General features: G+C 40.7%; 1 non-coding gene across 1 annotated transcript; it reads left to right on the top strand.

The window, feature by feature from the left end:
* Window positions 1-1899: 1899 nt before the first annotated feature.
* Window positions 1900-2064, top strand: LOC122549618. The gene has a single exon (XR_006311615.1). It is a non-coding gene; the product is annotated as a U1 spliceosomal RNA (small nuclear RNA).
* Window positions 2065-15065: the final 13001 nt, after the last annotated feature.

Genomic DNA, 15065 nt, shown 5'->3' with positions numbered 1-15065 from the left:
CTACAAACAATAAAAGTCCCAGCACTGATCCCTGCGGAACATTACTAGTTACTGTTCTCCATTCTGAAAAACAGCCTTTCACTGTTACACCGTGTCTTCTATGACCAAGCGAAAGTGAGGACTGCAGATGATGGAAATCAGAGTCAAAAGTGTGGTGGGCCAGCTCACAGTGGATCTTGTGAGACTATCCTTTCCGTATCAGCTGGCCATGAGGCACCTTATGTGAAGGTTGGTAGGGTGGAAAGTGAGGGACCAGAGTGGTTCTATCCTTGTTACGGTTGGAGGGGTGGAAGTGTGGGATATGGATGAGATACATTGGAGGGTACCTTGAACCATGTAGGAAGGGAAATTGTGGTCTTTAAAGAAGGAGGCCATCTGGTGTGTTCTGTGGTGGAACTGGTCCTCCTGGGAGCAGATGAAGCAGAGGCGGAGGAATTGGGAATACGGGATAGCATTTTTGCTGGAGGTAGGGTGGGAAGAGGTGAAGTCCAGGTAGCTGTGGGAGTCGGTGTGTTTGTAAAAACTGTCAGTGTCAATTCGGTCATCATTGATTGAGATGGAGAGGTCCTGGAAGGGGAGGGAGGTGTCAGAGATGGTCTAGGTGAATTTGCGGTCGGGGTGAAATGTGTTGGTGAAGTTGATGAACTGTTCAACCTCCTCGCGGGAGCACGAGGTGGCGCCAATGCAGTCATCAATGTAGCGGAGGAAGTGGTGGGAGTGGTGCCGGTGTAACTACCGAAGATATGTAGCCAACAAAGAGGCAGGCATAGCTGGAGTCCATACGGGTGCCCATGGCTACCCCTTTCATCTGGAGAAGTGAGAGGATTCGAAGGAGAAATTGTTGAGGGTGAGGACCAGTTCAGCCAAATGAATGAGAGTGTTGGTGGAAGGGTACTGTTGGGGACGTTGGGAGAGGAAGAAATGGAGGGCTTGGAGGCCCTGGTCATGGCAGATGGAGGTGTAGAGGGATTGGATGTCCATGGTGAAGATGAGGCATTGGGCGCGGGGAAACAAGTCTTGGAGGAGATGGAAGGCATGTCTCGAACGTATGTGGGGAGTTCCTGGACTAGGGGGGATAGGACAGTGTCAAGGTAGGTGGACATGAGTTCAGTGGGGCAGGAGCATGCTGAGACAATGGGTTGGCCGGGGTGGTCAGGCTTGTGGATCTTGGGAGGGAGGTAGAATCGGGCCGGGACAGGTTCCCAGACCACGAAGTTGGAAGCTGTGGGTGGGAGATCTCCTGAGGTGATGAGGTTGTGTATGATCTGTTAGATGATGATTTGGTGATGGGGGGGTGAGGTCATGGTCAAGGGGCCGGTAGGAGGAAGTGTCTTCGAGTTTGTGTCTGGCTTCAGCGGTGTAGAGGTCAGTGTGCCAAACTACCACTGCACCCCTTTATCTGCTCGTTTGATGGTGAGGTTGGGATTGGAGGTCAAGGGGCCGGTAGGAGGAAGTGTCTTCGAGTTTGTGTCTGGCTTCAGCGGTGTAGAGGTCAGTGCGCCAAACTACCACTGCGCCCCTTTATCTGCTGGTTTGATGGTGAACCACTGCGCCCCTTTATCTGCTGGTTTGATGGTGAGGTTGGGATTGGAGCAGAGGGAGTGGACGGCTGCACGTTGTGAGGGTGAGAGGTTGGAGTGGGGGAGGGGAGTAGACAGGTTGAGGTAGTTAATGTCTCGATGGCAGTTGGTATCCATCTAGCCAGTTCACAGTAGATCCCGTGAGACTGTCCCTTCTGTACCAACCGGCCATGAGGCACCTTATCAAATGCCTTAATAAAATACATGTAGACAAAATCAGCTGCCCTTCCCACATCATTCTTCTTGCCACCTCCTCAAAAAGCTCAATCAAGTTAGTGAGACATGACCTTCCCCACACAAATCTATGCTGCATATCACTATATTTACCTGGCAGGGGAGATATTATGATCAATGAGGTGGTTCTTCCCCGGACGAGGCTGTCCCATTGCACTTTGGGTGTGCTGATGCCAGCGATGTCCCCAAATGCGGAATCCTCCACTGCAAAATTTGTGGTCATGATGGAATGCTTTCATGCTCTCTCCCATTGGGTGGCACGGTGGCTCAGTGGTTAGCACTGCTGCTTCACAGCGCCAGGGACCCGGGTTCATTTCCCGCTTCAGGCAACTGTCTGTGTGGAGTTTGCACACTCTCCCCGTGTCTGCATGGGTTTCCTCCGTGTGCTCCAGTTTCCTCCCACAGTCCAAAGATGTGCAGCTTAGGTGAATTGGCCATGTTAAATTGCCCGTAGTGTTAGATGCATTAGTCAGGGGTAAATGAAGGGGAATGGGTCTGCGTAGGTTGCTCTTCGGAGGGTCGGTGTGGACTTGTTGGGCCAAAGAGATTGTTTCCACACTGTAGAGAATCTGAAAAAAAAAGGCCACACACCAGGATTGTTTTCATTAGAAAAAAAGAGATTGGGAGGGGAGGTTACCTGACTGAGGTCTACAAAATTATGAAGGGTATAGACAGGGTAGATAGAGATAAGCATTTTCCCAGGGTGAGGGATTCAATAAAGAGAGGTCATGTGTTCAAGGTGAGATGTGCAAAGTTTAAGGGGGATACACATGTCAGGTACTTTACACAGAGGGTGGTAGGTGCCTGGAACGCTTTGCCAGCTGAAGTAGTGGAGGCAGGCACAGTACATTCATTTAAGGTGCATCTGGACAGATGCATGAGTAGATGGGGAGCAGAGGGATACAGATGCTTAGGAATTGGGTGATAAATTTAGATAGTAGATTTGGATTGGCTTAGGCTTGGAGGGTTGAAGAGCATTTTCCTGGACTGTTAATTTTCTTTGTTCTTTTCTTTGTTCTTGAACAAAGTCATAACATTGGCCATTCTCCACTCCTCTGGAACCTCACCTGAGGCCAAAGAGGATGCAAAAATATCTGTTAAGGCCCCAGCTATTTCTTCTCCTGCCACCCACAATATCCTGGGATTGATTCCATCTGGCCCTTAGGACTTGTCTACCTTAATGTATTTCAAGACACTCAACATTTCCTTCTGTCACATGAAGTTAAAGAAAAAGTGCTTGCAATTTCAGAGGAGGTTGTTGACATGAACCTAAGGATTGTGAAGGTTTATAGCTCAGGTAGAGGTTTAGGGTGTAGTTTTGCTCGCTGAGTTATAGATTTGATATCCAGACGTTTCATTAGCTGGCTAGGTAACATCATCAGTGGCGACCTCCAAGTGAAGCGAAGCTGTTGTCTCCTGCTTTCTATTTATATCTTTCTCCTGGATGGGGTTCCTGGGGTTTGTGGTGATGTCATTTCCTATTCGTTTTCTGAGGGGTTGATAGATGGCATCTAGATCTATGCGTTTGTTTATGGCATTGTAGTTGAAGTGCCAGGCCTCTAGGAATTCTCTGGCATGTCTTTGCTTAGCCTGTCCCAGGATAGATGTATTGTCCCAGTCGAAATGATACTCCAACCATTGGAGGTGGGGAGGTGGTGTTAAATTCTTTTCACACAATGAATAGGACCCATAGACAGTAGGGAAATGGAAATAACCAGCAAATGAGAGGAGGAATGGAATGATTAATCTAAAAGACTCAGATCATTGGGGCTACTTTCCAAATACCTAGATATCTAGATTCAGCTGATTCACATAGGTCTCTATTGCAACCCCTTTGTTTTGATTTTTGACAGCAGCAAACTGCTTATTACATATTAACATTCTGTAGTCAAGAAGAGACATGTGCTCCTGAGATGTTTTCCTAATTATTGTCTGCACAATAGCCACAGGTGCCTTTTCACCTGCATGTCATCTTCCAGTCCATTTTGGGCTGACAGAAGCAATGATTTTGTTGAGGGTTGTGAGACAAATCTTTCCTTCTTATGTATTTGCCAAACATTACATTTCAACAGCATTTTTCATGCCCAAACACATAATTATGTCACTTGGGCCTAATGACACTGAAGTGGAAATGTCGCACAAACATTTTGGTTATTGTTCATGCAGGCAATTAAGACAGCAACGTATGTCTTCCGCAGACCATGCAATGTATTTGAAATCTCAATCAGACCTCTTTCACATTATAAATACTATTCAATGCATAATAGGAACTATCAACATATGAAGTATAATTTATATCAGCTCACAGCTGTGAAATTAGTTCGGCATGTTTCCAGCTGTAAATAGAAATATTACTGCCTTTTAAAAATATTTTGGCATTAAACCATGGTTAAAGCAAATTTTGAGCATGGAAACAGAAAGATTTGTGCACTGTCAGTGGAAGGATGCTGCTGATAAATCTGTACACAGGCAATGAAACGTATTTTTTTTGACTCATTCTACAGAAATAAGATGTTAACCTGAGTCTCTACCCTCAACGGAAGCACTGTCTCAAATCACAGGATTGTAATTCAAACCTCAATTCAGAATTTGATCACACCATCTAGACTGACACTCTTACGGCTACACTGCTACACATTATCTGAGGCACTAAATGGTGTTCTCTGTCTAAACAAACAGATGTGGTTATAAAAATTCCATTTAATCTTTTCAAAAAATAGGGAGTTCTGCTGGCATCTGGGCCAGTAGTGATCCTTGACCACCTATACTGATTAAATGGGCATTTAGCCTTTGTGTTGTTAGTGTTGAAGCTTGGTGTGTGCAAACAACAATTACACTTCAAATCTGAGCGAGTGACTATGAATGGGCCTGTGAACCTTAGGGCCTAGGAGACATTGCAATTAAATATGTAACTCTCCAATCACCACCAACGTCGTGGTCCAACAGTTATAGTAATGGTGATGCATACCATGCAGTGATTGGAATTTGAACACTGTGGGAAGAGACTTGACTGATGCAATTCTGGAAATCACTTTCAAAGTCTTTGCAGCTTCTCACAAGGTGAAGGTTTACCCTCAGGCATTTTGTTCTTTATGTATGGTGGGGTGTGCCTTGGAAGTATCAAGCTGACAAGATATGAGGGAAGAAAAGGGTGCAACTTGGCTTATAAATGGAGGAATTTTGTCAGGATTTAAGTCCATGATAATTCATCAGTTCTGGCTGAGTTCCTGATGATCTTGAAACCATCATGCAAGTATAAGTTCTTTATTGACCCACTGCAGCTGAATATTTTTAAAAATCTTTCTGTAAACAATAATTGTTCTTTCGATTAGAGATAAAATGAAGCATGGCTCCATTAATCATCTGTCTGTGAACTCGAGCCTGTCTTTCTCTGAAGTAAACCTCTGATGTAAAATTAACTTCAGTATGGGGAGTTTTTGTGCAAACCTTTACTTCAAAGTTTAAAAATTACACACCACCTTGTTTTAAAAACATTGCTAAATCATGACTAAACATTGTTAACACCTGAGAGTCATTTCACCTGCTCCTGAATGTTAAGAGATTGACTGACTGCATGGCACATGCTCAGAATGCTGCTACCTGGGATTTGCCAGCAGAGCCAACGCAACGTCTGCTCCCGGAAGAATGTGAACTTTAACCCCAATCATTTACAAAAAACACATTGAGGCCTTTCAGAAGAATTGCAAACGTAGACACTTGCCAACACAAATGAGTACACAATGAGTAGTACCAATTATTATTGTTGGAATACTTAATTTGATCCCTGGGTATTTGAGTTTGTGAAAGAGAAGTAAAGCATCCCTATTCCAATTATATACTGTGTAGTAACTGGGCAGAAGAACAGGCTTCACAGAAAATTATTACAATATATAATGAAAAATAATATTCTATTTTCATTGATCTCATTACAAAGTTCCACTGTAGGAATTCTAATACCTTACATTGATATATCAGTGCTGTAATTGGTTTATGTTAGCTTACTGAGAGAATTTAAAATAAAAACACACAAGTATTTTTATTTAATCATGGAATGTAGACATTGCTCGAGAGGACAGTATTTATTATTCATTCCTGATTACTTTTGAGCGCATATTGGGGAGCAGCATTAAATTCAGCTAAAAAGCCTTTCTGTGCTGTTTCAGAGAGATATTGAGTCAACTGTATTGATGTGGGCCTGGATTAATTACTCACGTCCAGCTAAAGGAGGCAGATTCTCTTCCCTAAAGGAAATTTGTGAATCGAATCTGTTTTTGACAATCCAGTAGACTCATGGCAAGCATTATTTTTTTTTATTCCAGAGTATGATTACTTAACAGACTATAATTTCGTGAGCAGTCACGGCAGGATTGGAAATGACATTTCAAAATTGTTACTCTGGATTACTGGACCAACAGCGTAATGATTGTTATATTAAAATGGTCATGGTGAATTTAATATACACAAATATAACATAACTTTTTAAATCAAAATTTAAAATATCCTTCAGTAAACATTGCAAGATAGTCTGCTTGAATTGATATTTGAGTTTGGCATTCAAATGTTAATGCAGATGTGGTTACAGCATGTGTTAATATTATTACAAGGCTTGAGTAATTATTTTACATATATTTTCTCAAATCTCTACCCTCTACTGATTAATCTTGTTGCTGTGTGTGAAATGAATATTTGCATCCGTATGTTGCAACATCATCAAAATGTCGTCTATTCTCAGCATAATTTACAAAATTAAAAATCACACAACACCAGGTTATAGTCCAACAGGTTTAATTGAAAGTATGTACTAGCTTTCAGAACACTGCTTCTTTGTCAGGTAATTAGTCGAGCAGGATCATTGGACACAGAATTTATAGCAAAAGATCATAGTGCCATACAATGAGGCAATATATTGAACAAACTTAAGATTGCTGTTAAGTCTTTCATCTTTTGGAATGGGTTGCAGGTTTTGATTTATTAATATGTAAATCCCAGAACTTCTTTCAAGTCACATTCCTGAGATAACTTATGGTTTTATCGGAAAAGGTGACGTCTCAATTCAGACAATGCATTAAAGGTGTGAGATTAGAGTTTGCCTATTCCTATCTTGAGTCAGACTGATTCTCTTTCCAAAGTAGGAATTTATAACATGTCACATCAATTATAAAAAAAATTGACTGCCTACAGACTGGTGTGCTTTTTGAACAAAATAAATGTATCTGCAAATACAATTCTGCAAATGAAAATTCACCTGATAGACTTATATGTGTGTGTGCATGTGAGGGTGAGAGAGGAAGAGAAAGAGAGGGAGAGAGTGAAAGAGACAGAGAGTATGTGTGTGTGTGAGAGAGAAAGGGACAGAATGTGTGCACATGTTATGGGAGAGTGTGAGTGTCTGTGTGTGCATGTGCATGCTTGATAGAGTGTCTGTGTGAGTGTGATAGAGCATATGCTTGTGAGATGGTGTGTGTGCGCGTGCATGCCTGAGAGACCGTGTATGAGAAAGGGTCTGCGTGAGTTGTGAGTATGTAAGAGTGTGTGTTTGTGTGTGAGTGCATAGTGTAGTGGGGTCACCTGTAGTGTGACATGAACCCAAGATCCTGGTTGAGGCCATCCTCATGGGAACTGAACTTGGCTGTCAGCCTCTGTTTGACCACTCTGCATTGCTGCGTATCGTGAAGTCTGCCTTGGAGGATGGTCACCTGAAGATCCGAGACTGAATGTCCCTGACTGCTGAAGTGTTTTTTGACTCGTAGGGAGCATCCCTGTCCGGCTATTGTTGCATGGTGTCTATTCATCTGTTGTCGTAGTGGCTGCTTGGTCTCGCCAATGTACCATGCCTCGGGGCAACCTTGCCTGCAGTGGATTAGATAGACAACATACCCACTACACTCTACACTCTCTCACACACACTCATATACTCACACAGACCCTCTCTCAAACACACGCTCTGTCAGGCAAACACACCCCCCCCCGCCCACACTCACACCAATATGCACCCATATAATGGCATATATTCCATCATACTCACCCACCTGCTCTATCAAGCACACGCACATACACACACTCTCCCTCTTTCCCACATAGACATACACACTCTCTTTCATTCACATATACGCACATACTCATATTAACCTATGAGGTGAATTTTCATTTGCAGAATTGTATTTCCAGATATATTTTATCTTGTTCAAAAAGTACACCATCTGGAGGCAGTCAATATATTTTATAATCCACATGGCATGTTACAAATCCCTATTTTGAAAAGAGAGCCAGTCTGGCTCAATATTGGAATACATACAGACTCTAACCTCACACCTTTAATGCATTGGCTGAACTGAGATTTTTTTTTCATAAAATCTTAAGTTATCTCAGGAATGTGACTTGAAAGAAGTTCTGTGATTTAAATATTAATGAATCAAAACCTGCAACCCATTCTAAAAGATGACAGACTTAACATCAATATAGGTTTGTTCAATATATCGCATCAGTTTTTAGATTAGATTCCTTACAGTGTGGAAACAGGCCCTTCAGCCCAACAAGTCCACACCGATCCTCCAAAGAGTAACCCACCCAGACCCATTTCCCTCTGACTAATGCACCCAACACTATGGGCAATTTACCATGGCCAAGACACCTGACCTGCACATCTTTGGATTGTGGAAGGAAACCGGAGCACCCGGAGGAAACCCACGCAGACACGGGGAGAACGTGCAAACTCCACACAATCAGTCGCCTGAGGCGGGAATTGAACCTGGGACCCTGGTGCTGTGAGGCAGCAGTGCTAACCACTGAACCACCGTGCGGCCCCAAATTGTATGTGATTATGACATTTTACTATAAATTCTGCGTTCTATGATCCTGCTGCACTAACTACCTGACGAAGGAGCAATGCTCTGAAAGCTAGTACTTCCAAATAAACCTGTTGGACTATAACCTGGTATTGTGTTTTTTTTAAAAGCTTTGTCCACCCCAGTCTAACACCAACACCTCCAAATCATAATTTACAAAGCTTTTTTTTAAAAAAAACAAAATTAATCTATTAAATGATCTGTTTTAAAAATAATCACTCCTGGCAAAGCTGAAAAAATGTTACATATCTTGTTATACTTCATATGGACTTGCATACTTTTGCATTGGTTTATGCTTGATACATTATATGACTTAGGTGCAAATAATTTTGTGAGATCTTATGTATTATGGTCAAGAAAGTAAGCAGACTGGTAAGCATCAAACACTTCGCAAGGCTAGTTATAAATGCACTATTTGGGAATAGAAAAGAATGACTTGAAAATATGAAAGTATTGATTTGCTATCTAATTTTCCCTATTTCATCATGATTCTGTGGACTCTCCCAATAGGGCACTGTTTTAATGGGAAATTTGCTGCTTGGAGACTTGAGAGTGGAAAACTGTATCTTTGTCACAGAAAATTGACACAAAAGAATGTTGCATTGCTGCTCAACCCTCTAATTGCATTTTCCTCACTCATAATTTGTGGTCTCTTTAATGTGCACTTGTGTGTGTTTCCTACACAATGCTGCTGAAACAGCAAAATTTCAAGGTAAATTTGCATTCATTCAAATATATCGCATGGAGACAAAAAATAATCACCTTTAGGACCAAGTTCTGACAAGATAGCAAAGGATGTTATTATCTAAGTGAGAGCAGCTGAAGTGAAACAGAATACAGAGGGTTAGAAATTCATCTTGTGCTATAATGTAAAATGGGTTATATCACAACAGATGGTCATTATACGCCCTTCCTGATATTCCGTTCCATTGAAATGAACAGAGTTGTGTATTTGGTGATGCATATAGCAAGTGACTAAAGTGAAAGGAACCATTATTTTGATACTGCCCAAAATGGGTTTGTGAGAGGAAAGGCAAAGGGTTATAGGCAGATAGACATAAAGAACCATTTCATAATCACCAGATGTCCCAAAACACTTTATAGCCAATGAAACACTTTTTGTAGCCATTGTTGTAATAGAGGGAACATAGTTGCTGATTTGTGCACAGTAAACTCTCACAAACATGTGATAAAGATTCGATCATCCACTTCTCTAAGGTTGAGACGTAAATATTGGCCATGATAACTGGGATAACTTCCCTGCGCTTTTTCAAAATAATACCGCAAGGTGTTATATGTGTACGTGCTGGAAAATATGTTCTTGGTTTAATGTCACATCTGAAAGATGACAGTCTGACAGTGCAGTACTCAGTGCAGCGCTGGAATGTCAGCCTTGATTTTTATACTCAAGCCCTTAATTGGGACTTGAACTCAGAACCTATGATTGACTTCCTGATGAAGGGCTTTTGCCCGAAACGTTGATTTTCCTGCTCCTCGGGTGCTGCCTGACCTGCTGTGCTTTTCCAGCACCACTCTGATCTAAACCCTATGATAAAGAGGCAAGTGCAACACCTACTAGACAGTAGCTGATGCACTTATTCGCATTCCAATGATCAAACATAACTTTCCAAACTTGTGAATCTGATCCATAAAAGAATCCAAGGCAACATTTCACATTGATGACCATTTCAACAACTAGTAGACTTAATTTTAAAGGCAGTAAACAGCAACAAGAATTTTCCACCAGAACTTTATCACACATCATATAATGGCACGAAATATCTAACCAGGAAGGTAACGAGAGAGATATTAATGGGTTCAAGCTTGCTTTGAAGGAGGGGATATGTAGGTGTTGTGAAAAGGTGGAGTTAAGATTATACAAAAAAAGTATTCTTATTCACCTATAGAATATTTTCTCTCCCTTATGGTTGAACATATTAATGCATTGGAAAATGCTGAATCTACTTGATTGTAGAACTGTATGGAAATGCAAAATCATCATGAAAATATATTTATCGCGTTCATCAAGAACAAATATAGGAGCAATTAATATAATAACAGAAATTACTGCTTATACAATTGAGGCAAATGCACTATATTATTAGGCATGATAGCTTTTTATGCCAATTCTGCACCCATTCTCCATACTTTTTACTTACTATTTAAGTGTCCATCTCATTTCCAACCATCTCAGTTCATTCTTCAAACGTATGCCCTTTCAGGGTAGAAGATAGCACACTCTCACAAGTCATTGCATGAAAACCTTTTCTTTTCCTGTTGTTAATTCAAATTCTGAATTTAGATTGTCTCCTTCTGGATTTCCTCTATAATAGCAAAATGAACAATGCCCTTTATTGTCCTGAATGCTCAACTATTTTTGATTCTTTCATGGGATATGGATGTTGCTGACAGGTCCCTCATTTTGTTGCCCATTCTTAATTGCCATTGAATCAGTATCTTGCTGGGACATTCAGAAAAGCATTAAGCATCAATCACTTTGCAGCAAATCTGAAGTAACAGGTAGGTCCGTTGCCATTCCCAAAAGAACATTAGTGAACTGAATGGGTTTTTACCACAATTAATAATAGTTTCATGGTCACCATAACTGAGATTTTCAATTCGAGGATTATGAATTGAATTTTAATTTCACCAACTGCTGTGGTGGAATTTGACTAATGCCCCCAAGGGATTGACCTGGACTTCTGAATTATAATCCAGTGCCATAAACACTATGCCACCTACATTTAATTTATCTATATTTTAGGAAATAGCTAAGTTTACCAGTCAGTTGAATCTCATTAAATGAAATAGCTTTAGCTTGGATCAAGACACTGTTCTAAAGTTGCATAGAACTATTTTAACAATGTTTATTAAAGTGTTAATGCTTGTTAATTAGAAAATAATCTTAAGAAACACACGATTGCTGATTTAATAAATGGCCCTTGTTTGCTGAATACTTAAATCCTGTGGTCCTGCCATTTACTTAGTATCTGCTCAAGACATCTTTGGATGAACTTGCATTGTACTCCCTGAAATTAACACCATGATGTGAAAGCATTCTTTTCAACAGAGAAACAGACACATGCTCTGACCACTTCTGTTCTGTTTCCCAACATATTGCACCAGAGTTAACATTATTTATTTTGGAAGCTAAGAACTTACTCCAGGTTTACAAAACAAGCATCAACCATTTGTGTGTGTTTGATTGACTATTCATTCACTCACTGTGGATAATTTGCTCTCTGTAACCACACTGGACACTCCCTGTGCTAATTTGAGTCTGTCACTGTTGTTCCTGCCTCCGTGGTGCTCACTTTGATGTGTGAGAGAGTGGTTTGCAGAATTCTTTATCACACTGAGTGGCTTTATGAATCACAAAGTTAGTCCAGACAGAATAAGTAGTATCCATTGGTACTTTGAGATGCAGGTCTTAAATCATTGTTGATCATGTCCAACTTTGACTCCACAACAAAGGAAAACTGCAGCTGAGAGAGTTCCCTGTGGCATGAAAACCCATTTATATTTGCAATTTGCATCTGACAATATCTGAAAAGTTAGTGGTCGACTGTGAATATAAACAAACTGGTTCTTATGGTGCCAGAGGCAGTGAAGGACATCAAAGTAGATGGTTTTGATCTGTTCATTCAATTACAGCCCCAGCTCTATAACAGTGTAAATACAAAGCAGTTTGCATGAAGCAGGTAAAAAGGATAGTTACTGCTGGGTTGAGAAGCCATTGCCTCTGTATAGTTCAATATATTTGGTTTCACAATCGCTAATTCGTTCAGAAAAAAAAACATACACTGTAGGTTGGAATCAGCCACAGTTCAGTTAGTAGTACCCTCACTACAGCTCAAAAAATTGTAGAATGAAGTCCTACCCCAGAGTCTTAAGAATACAATGCATAACACCAGGTTTGTTTGATGTATCGCATCAGTTGTATGATACTTTGATATTTTACTATAAATTCTGTCCTATGATCCTGCCCCACTAGCTACCTGATGAAGGAACAGCACTCCAAATAAACCTGTTGGACTATAACCTGTTGTGTGATTTTTCACTTTTGTCCACCCCAGTCCAACACCAGCAGCTCCTCATCATGAATACAATAGAGATGGAGAAATCAGTGGAAGATTGAGGGACTGCTGTGCTGCCTGAGGTGCTGTTTTTTGAATGAGGTGTGAAATCAAGGTCCTCTCAGGTGGATTCAAAAGATCTTGTGGTACTACATAAAGAACAGGGCAGTTCTCCAAGGAATCCTGGTCAATTCTTATCACCAGTAGACATTCCCAAAAACAGATTAGCTAGTCATTATCACATTACTTGTACGAGCTGTGGAAGCATGCTGGGTGCCACCTGGATGCCACGTTTCCTACATGACAATGGCATTCAAGTTTACTACACTGTCTCCTCAGATTGTGAACATGTGCTGAGTAAGTCTTCCTTTTGTTTAAAATGTTCTGAACATACACTATTGTTTTGAGTGTAATCAAGTGGCTGCAGAATAAATACTTTTTAAGACAAACAGGGCTGATTCTCCAGGAATAGATTGGAGTTATACGTAAAAAATGACTATTATCTAACTGAACATCTATGTAGAGACAATCACTCAACTCCCTCACACCTGTCAAAAGGTGCCTTCCTCTTTATGGCTCGTGATGGAAATCCACAACTGCACTTCAATCATTAATATATCCATCAAGAACTAAATGAAAAAAAATTTCAACACGTTTGGCTGTATTATTTAAAATAAAGAAATTAAAATGTTTCTTTCTATCTCTCTTCTGAACTTATTTTCTCCTTGATACAGTCTCAACTTAATAATTCAGTGATTTTTCATACATTATCCAAATGGTTGTATTGCCTCAAAAGATGTTGAAGATGGATTTTATAGGGGTTCTACAATTTATGATAGGTTTCAATAAAATAGGCAATGTAATCCATTAGCTGATGGTACAGGGAGTAAGGTTCACAAATTTAAGGTTTGATGAGTGATACAGGAAGGGAATTTGAGGACTTTGTTTCAAGCGGTGATGAGCCTTTGAGAGCAGTAGGGGTGGGGTCGATTAGCAATGTCAAATGGAAATCAGTTGGGAGAAATAAACCTGCAAAACTAGTGAGATTGAATTGGAAAATGGAACCAGCTGGATTGCTAGACTCGTTGGGATAGGTGGCCTTGTCCAATGCTGACTCTATACACAAGACCAAACAAAAAAGACCAACAAGTTACTAAGCCATAGGTATATTTACTCACTTGCTAAACCAGTATTTCATTTACATAATGTTCTTCTTAAAGAAAACATCCAGAGATTTGATAGAGGTGATTAAAATCATGAGAAACTTACATGGTAGACAGACAATGTCCCCCATTGTGGAAAGGTCAAGAAAAAGAGGATATTGATCTAATGTGATCAGCAAAAGAACCAATAACCAATTAGGGAAATGGGGTTTTACGCAGTGAGGATCTGGAATGCATTGGTTGTGAGACTGATAGAGACATATTCAAAAGTGCTTTCAAAAGTCAGTTCTACCAGCCCATAATGAGTGGTATTTGTGGGGCCGGAGGAAAGATTGCGGAGTGAGTCTTGTTATATGGCATTTGCAAAGAGCCATCATGGAGACAATAGGTCAATGGGTTTCTCTCTGCTATAGCCATTTAATTCTGCTAAGAATAGCAGGATGAATTCAGGAAAGTTTATTCAATGGCAATTCCCTGATAGGGATCTGCTAACTCACCATAGACTGCAGCGTAGACTCGGGATCTTCCAGATCTATGTGGATTGGCTAATTATTTGGTAAATTCACCTGATTTGCTATAGCAATGCATATGTTCTTCTGATTGTTTACTAACCCGAACAAGGGATGTTTTGCTTTTTGATCATGGAAGAGAAAATTCACTTGGTTTTTAATCTAAAGGTTGGGGGTACAATGGGCATCAATAGAGTGAATAGGAAGGGCCAACCTACATTGGCAGAAGGGTCAGTGACTAGGAGGCATAGATTTAAAGTAGAAAGATTAGTGAGGAGATGAAGAAAGGTTTATTCACCACAAGGGTGGCAGTCGTTTGGAATACTGCTGAGAGGGCAATAGAGGCAGATATGCTCAATTCAATTATAGGGTGTCTGGACATGCAGCTCAAGTGCAATAAACTGCAGGGCTATTTACCAAATGCAGGAATGTGGAAAGCTCATTTTTCAGCAGGCGCAGACATAATGTGCCAAAAGGCCTCTTTTTAGGCTGTAAACCTACTATGACTCAAGTCCAAGTGCAGGACTCAAACACAAAATAAATCATAGCGATTCCAGAGCAGTAACTAGGCGGTGCTGCCCCCTTGGAGGCTTTGTCTTTCAAATGAAATGTTTAAACAAGGCCCCATCTGCCTTCTCAAGTAAATGCAAAACAATTC

This window comes from Chiloscyllium plagiosum, chromosome 4 (assembly GCF_004010195.1).
Source record: "Chiloscyllium plagiosum isolate BGI_BamShark_2017 chromosome 4, ASM401019v2, whole genome shotgun sequence".
NCBI classification, from domain to species: Eukaryota; Metazoa; Chordata; class Chondrichthyes; order Orectolobiformes; family Hemiscylliidae; genus Chiloscyllium; species Chiloscyllium plagiosum.
Note: the sequence above shows the minus strand (reverse complement) of the source record. Positions and strands in the feature narration are given on the sequence as shown.